Here is a 6,003-nt window from a genome sequence, read left to right as displayed (position 1 = left end):
TGAGATGGAGCCCCGTCTGGGGCTCCACACTCAGTGGAAAGCCTGCTTGAGATTCTCTCTCTCTCCCTCTATTCCTCTCTCCATTTGCACTCTCTCTCTCTCTAAAACCAATCAATCAATCTTTTGTAAAAAAAAAAAAAGAGGAGGCATGGACTCTCAATTTGTCCCCTAGAAACTGATATAATTTAAAATTTTTATTTATTTATTTATTTTTATAATTTAAAAAATTTTTTAAATATTTTATTTATTTGAGAGAGAGAGAGAGCACGAGCAGTGGGGAGGGGTAAACGGAGGGGGAGAGGGAGAGGGAGAAGCAGACTCCCTGCTGAGCAGGGAGCCCAGTGTGGTACTCCATCCCAGAACCCTGGGATCCTGACCTGAGCAGAAGGCAGATGCTTAACTGACAGCCACCCAGATGCCCTGATGTAATTTTAATTTTTATCATGAGTTAAGATGGTGTCTGTTGGATTTCTCCACTGTAAAAATAATAAGTAGTTTTCACTTATTAATAATATTAGTTCACATTCTCCTAAAAAGTAGGCTTTCCCTTCTCTCTTATTTATTTATGTATTCATTCATTCATTCATTCATTCATTCAATATATCACAGCTCAATGTGAAGTGCAGATTGGAACATGGATAGTGCCTAGCTGTGCAGCGTGACGCTCTGGAGACAAGGGTGGGGCAGAGTCACAGATGAGCCCTTGAACTACTATAGATGGTGATACCCACAGGCTTAGAGAGGGAAGCCAGGAGGGAAACAGGAAGAGGAGCAGGTTCAAGGAAGTGGCAGTGAGCCAGACCTTGTAGGTTATTCTCCAAATATACATTCTACCCTTCTATTTATAATAACCACCCCCTCCCCCATATTTTATCTGGGAGCATGTAAGTTCTGGTCATTGAGGTGAGCATAGATATGATATCTGCAACTTCTGAGTCATGCTCTTAAAAGAAGAGAAGCACACCCTCCTTTTATTTCCTTATTCCTGCAAGTAAGGATACAGAAGTGATTGTAAGCCATCTTTGACAAAGCAGATCATTGGCTACAGGAGTTGCCTTGAGCTTGGCTGGGAAACCTAGGCTATAACTGTCAGTTTAGGAGTATTTGGAGTTTGGTGGTAGTTAGTGTATATCCTGGACTAGAGAAGATCAGCCAGGGAGGGTGAGGAAAACAACCAAAACATTTATCAAGTGCTTCCTATGTGCCTAGAATTGTTCTAATAGCTTTCCTTTAACTTCACACTACCTATGAGGTTGGGTGGCAGAACAGTGCTAGTTGACCCCCCTTCTTTGTTGGGAACAGAATTCCCAAATGTGAGCTGGGCATGTGGCTGACTAGAATAAGGACCATACTTCCCAGGTTTCCTTGCCACTCGGAATTTCCACGTGACATGTTCTAACCAATAGTGTCTGAGCAGAAGTGTTGGGGTGTGTCTTAAAGGTTGAGAATATACTTCCGTTCTTTCTTCTTCCTGCTAGTTGGAATGTAGATTGAGTGGCCATCCTGAACCCTGATGTGGAAGCCGTGTGTGGAGTATTGTTGCTGTAAACTCAGGGCTCCACTGATTGCGTATTTTCCATACTTGCCATGGACCACCTGTTTTTACACGAGAGGAAAATAAAAGGCTATCTTCTTTAGTATTATTTTGTTATTGCTACTTTGTTACTAGCAGTTGAATCTAATTGTATGGGTAGCTGTTAACACTATCCCCATTTTAGATGGTGAAGTACAAAGAGGTTAGGAATTTAAGTGGCAGATCCAAGACCTGGATCCAAGCCTTGGGCTTCTGAGCCTGCCAGCATGGTCTGACACGGCTGCAGGGGAAGAACCCAGCACACATTTACTTCACTCTTGGGTGTCAAAAGCCTTCTTCACACTGGCTTTCAAACTGTCCTCAAAGTGTCCTCCTTATATAGTCCCACCCCCCTCCCCCATCGTGTTTCATTGACACCAATGTTCAGGCCTTGACCGCGCGTACACCCGCGGTGGGTACCGCAGCTCCTTCCGCCACTTGCTGCTCGGCCTTCCAGTCCTCTTGGCGCTTGTTCGCGAGGCTCATGGCACGTGTCTTCTTGGGCCGCAGGTGCAGGGGCTCCTACCTCTCACCCTTGTAGAATTTGCTGAGCTTGTCTTTCTGATCTGGTTAATGACGGTGTGAACACCGGAGATGAATGTGCTCTCGAATCTTGGAGAGCTTGGAAGCCGCGCTGCCTGTCTGTCACTTAGCCGACGCGCCGCCCGATAGCACCCCCTTCAGGTCTTCTAGCTGTTTAAGCAGCAACCCCTTGTCGTGAGGGTCTCAGCCTTCACCTTGGGCTGGGCTGCACAAGCCGCCTCTGCCGCCACCTGCTGGGAGGGAAAGAGGACGGCAGCTCATGATACTCTGATTGCCCACCATGTTGGTGCCCATTCATTCTGCTTCCCCCAATGACTTTCCTGACTTTCACATCTTTGTTAGTGCTTTTCTTCTTTGGTTTGGACCGAGGTCTCCCATATTTACCTGTTAAAATTCCATCCACCCTTCAAAGGCCCAGTTCTCTCCTTTCATATCCCTTCAACCAATGTCTTCTTTTACTTTTATGTATTTATTCATTTACCCAATATTTATTGAGAACTGTTATGTGCTAGACGCTGGTGATTCTCCAATGTGCAAAACAGATCAACAGGTAGTTTGTAAGCTGTTGCATTTGTCTTTGGGTTTGCTACAGCTGTGGCTTTCCAACTAAAAAAAACCCTTAGTGTAACTCTCACATAACACACACACACAGACACACACACGTAATGATTTAAGAAATATCTGCTTTTATCATATGTAATCACTCTGATAATTTAAACTCATTTCATTTCAGTCAGCAGATGCCTACTGAATTGATTTTATAGCCTATTAATAGGTTGGAACATTTAGGTTTGAGAAGCATTTTTTCCTTTTTTTCATTCAGTCATCCGTACAACTCCTGGCCTTGCACTGTGTGCTGGCACAGCTCTGGCCTTGGGCTCAAGAGAAGGAAGAGCTCCTTCTTCAAGGCGAGCAGGCCGGTGAAAATAATACAGCTTGAGAGCAAATGGCTGTACACAGTGCACTACGGGCTATCATGTGCTCTGGGCAGATGTGCACTTTGGTAGCTCCATAAATGTTAATGGGATTAAATCAAACTGCAGCATAGGCATTAGAATTATAAAAATAAATGAGAACAATGACTTTCTCAACAGCAGGATCTTAGCAGCTTGTAGATCTACTGTGATGTGAAGCTTGAATCGAAGTCCTGACTCTCTAAAGCATTGCTAGTAAGAGTCAATCATGGATATGTACTTTTCAGCTCCTTTCTCTAGACACAAAGAAAGTGTGGTGGAGTTAATTGTGTTTAGAAAAGGTGGCAATGATTTGGGCTTACCCCAGTGCTGATGGGAAGAAAGACATACTTAGTCTTTTTTTTTTTTTTTTTTAAGATTTTATTTATTTATTTGACAGAGAGATACAGCGAGAGAGGGAACAGAAGCAGGGGGAGTGGGAGAGGGAGAAGCAGGCTTCCCGCCGAGCAGGGTACCCGATGTGGGGCTCGATCCCAGAACCCTGGGATCACGACCTGAGCCGAAGGCAGACGCTTAACGACTGAGCCACCCAGGTGCCCCAAGAAAGACATACTTAGAACATTTCTCATTTCTTCCCCCAAAGCCTGTCAGGGTTATCACCCTCACTTTGCTGCAGGCAAAATGCCACCTAAAGTTGTTCTCTCCCCATCCGGAAATCAAACCGATCAAAACCAAGCTTGGTATAGAAACATTCATCCTAATCCTTTCTCCTGGGTCTTCCAATCCCAGGTTGACCTCACCTACCTTTGGACTCCTCTCTTCCCCTTGCTTCTGGGCTTTGCCCCACGACCTGGACAGAGACCTTTTTCTCACCAGCTAGTCCCCATCAGCATATGAAAACATTTAAAGGGAAAAGGCAAAACCTCCCTTCATCCCACATCCCCATCTAACTACTCTCCATTTCTCTTACTTACCGTTGTCAGACATTTTGAGAGCACGCCCTCTGTCTTCTCACCCCCCATTCACCCCTCTGTCAAGAGTGACCTGGCTTCTGCCGCCATCATTCACTGAAACTGCTCTCTGCAAAGGGCCCATGGACCCTCTTGTCAAATCCAGAAAACAACTTCTTACCCTACCTGCACTTTTCAATATCTAACACTGCCAGCCACTGTCTCTATTATGGGCCTTGGCTTCCATGATGAAATGCCTTCTGCCTGTCCCTTGAATGCTGATCTCCGGAGTCATAACATAAACCCCTCTCCTAGCCCCTTTTCATTCTAGTTTTTCAGGGTGATGTTGACTAACCAAGCTGAAAGTCCCAGCCACTGAAAAACACTTCCCCTGCTACACTCCAATATCCCTCCTGCTTAACGATTCCACTTCCAAATACCTATCTGTGGCCTCCTTTCCACCTTGAAAAATCTCCCTCCCCCCAGTTTTTATCCACGCCTGTCAATTGTTCAAAGTTTCTTAAGAATGACTTTTCTAATGGGCACCTGAGTGGCTCAGTCTGTTAAGTGTCTGCCCTCAGCTCAGGTCATGACCCTGGGTTCTGGGATTGAGCCCCTCATCAGGCTCCCTGCTCAAATATTTTAATAATAATTACATTAATTCTGAAGATTTTCTTTGTGAAATTACTTTTTGGAGCAATTTCTTTTAGGCCAATTTAATTCTTGATCAATTACATAGAATGCCTTTTCCATTTGCACTGTAATAAGATTATTTCCATTAGGATAAATTTTTGTGTAAATATTACAAAATATTTTTGTTCACATAAAATTTTAGTGATTATAGCTTCTGCCTTTGTATATTTTCTGATGTCTTATTTTCCCCCAGGTTACACTTATATATATCTAAATCTTACCATGTAATGTTCTATTAGTAATACTCTGTATGCAATCTCTACCCCCAATGTGGGGCTCAAGCACAGGACCCTGAGATCAAGAATGACATGCTCTACTGACTGAGCCAGCCAGGCACCCCTCTATGAATTGGATAAAAGATGGAACAGTGAATCCACAAGAAAATGGTGCCCATTTACTACTGCCATTGCTGTTCTTTTCTATTTGATACCTTGTGTTTGTGTCCATGCCTTTGGTGAAGTAAGGCTATGAAAGGTGAAATCAAAAAAAATTTTTTTTGGGGGGGGATCAAAACACTCTGAACACTTTGTTGGGGATCAAACACTACATACTACATAAAAGCGGCTTTTTGGAAGATGATGTTGGAATGTAGTAGCTCCAATAAGCAGATGGAGGAAATGTTTCCCACCAGTGAATGTGATGAGCACAGTCCACAGGCAAAGGACAGGCCACCACAGGGGAAGGGAAGAGTCAGGTACTTCCACAATTCATTGTCATTATCCGTTTTCCCTGCTAAATATTCATAGACATCTCCATCATTTCCCCTATAGTTGGTGCAGTTTTTGCAGGACGGTGAAAATTCGTGAATGACTGAAAAATTGCGTTAAGCTGCAATAATATGCACTTGCAATCACATTCTTTGGTCATCCATGAAGGATTATTACGTGAACAAAACGTAAACCTCCCTGAAGTAACTTAGAACTTGGTAGCTCGTGCTACTTGCACAGGTGCTGGAAAAGCGTGAGAACCGGCGTGAACCAGCTCTGCAGGAACGGAAGAGGAGTACGGGGTGAAGAGAGCGCGCACAGCGCAGACCGCAGCGCACCACGGGCACGCTCGGACCCGGAGCCGGGCGCACAGCAAACCGCGCGACCCAGTGCTTGCGGCGCATGCTCCAGCGCCAGGTTCGCCGAGCACAGTTAGCGCGGCCGCCGACAGCCCGCCAGCTGCATCCCCAATACCGCCCTCAGGCGTCGCTTATTCACCGTCCCGCTGGCCAGCACTGAAAATGGCCACTGCAGTGAGAATAGTGAATCCTTAAACGGCATCCGCGTCTTTCGCAGGCGGCCGAGGCTCCCCCTTCGTGACCCCTGCAGTTGCGAGTCCCGCC

This window comes from Mirounga angustirostris, unplaced genomic scaffold (genome assembly GCF_029215605.1).
Source record: "Mirounga angustirostris isolate CCGP_5_RB_7025 unplaced genomic scaffold, mMirAng1.0.hap1 SCAF_10, whole genome shotgun sequence".
Taxonomy (NCBI): Eukaryota; Metazoa; Chordata; class Mammalia; order Carnivora; family Phocidae; genus Mirounga; species Mirounga angustirostris.
The sequence above is the reverse complement of the archived record's forward strand: the minus strand, read 5'-3'. Positions refer to the sequence as shown.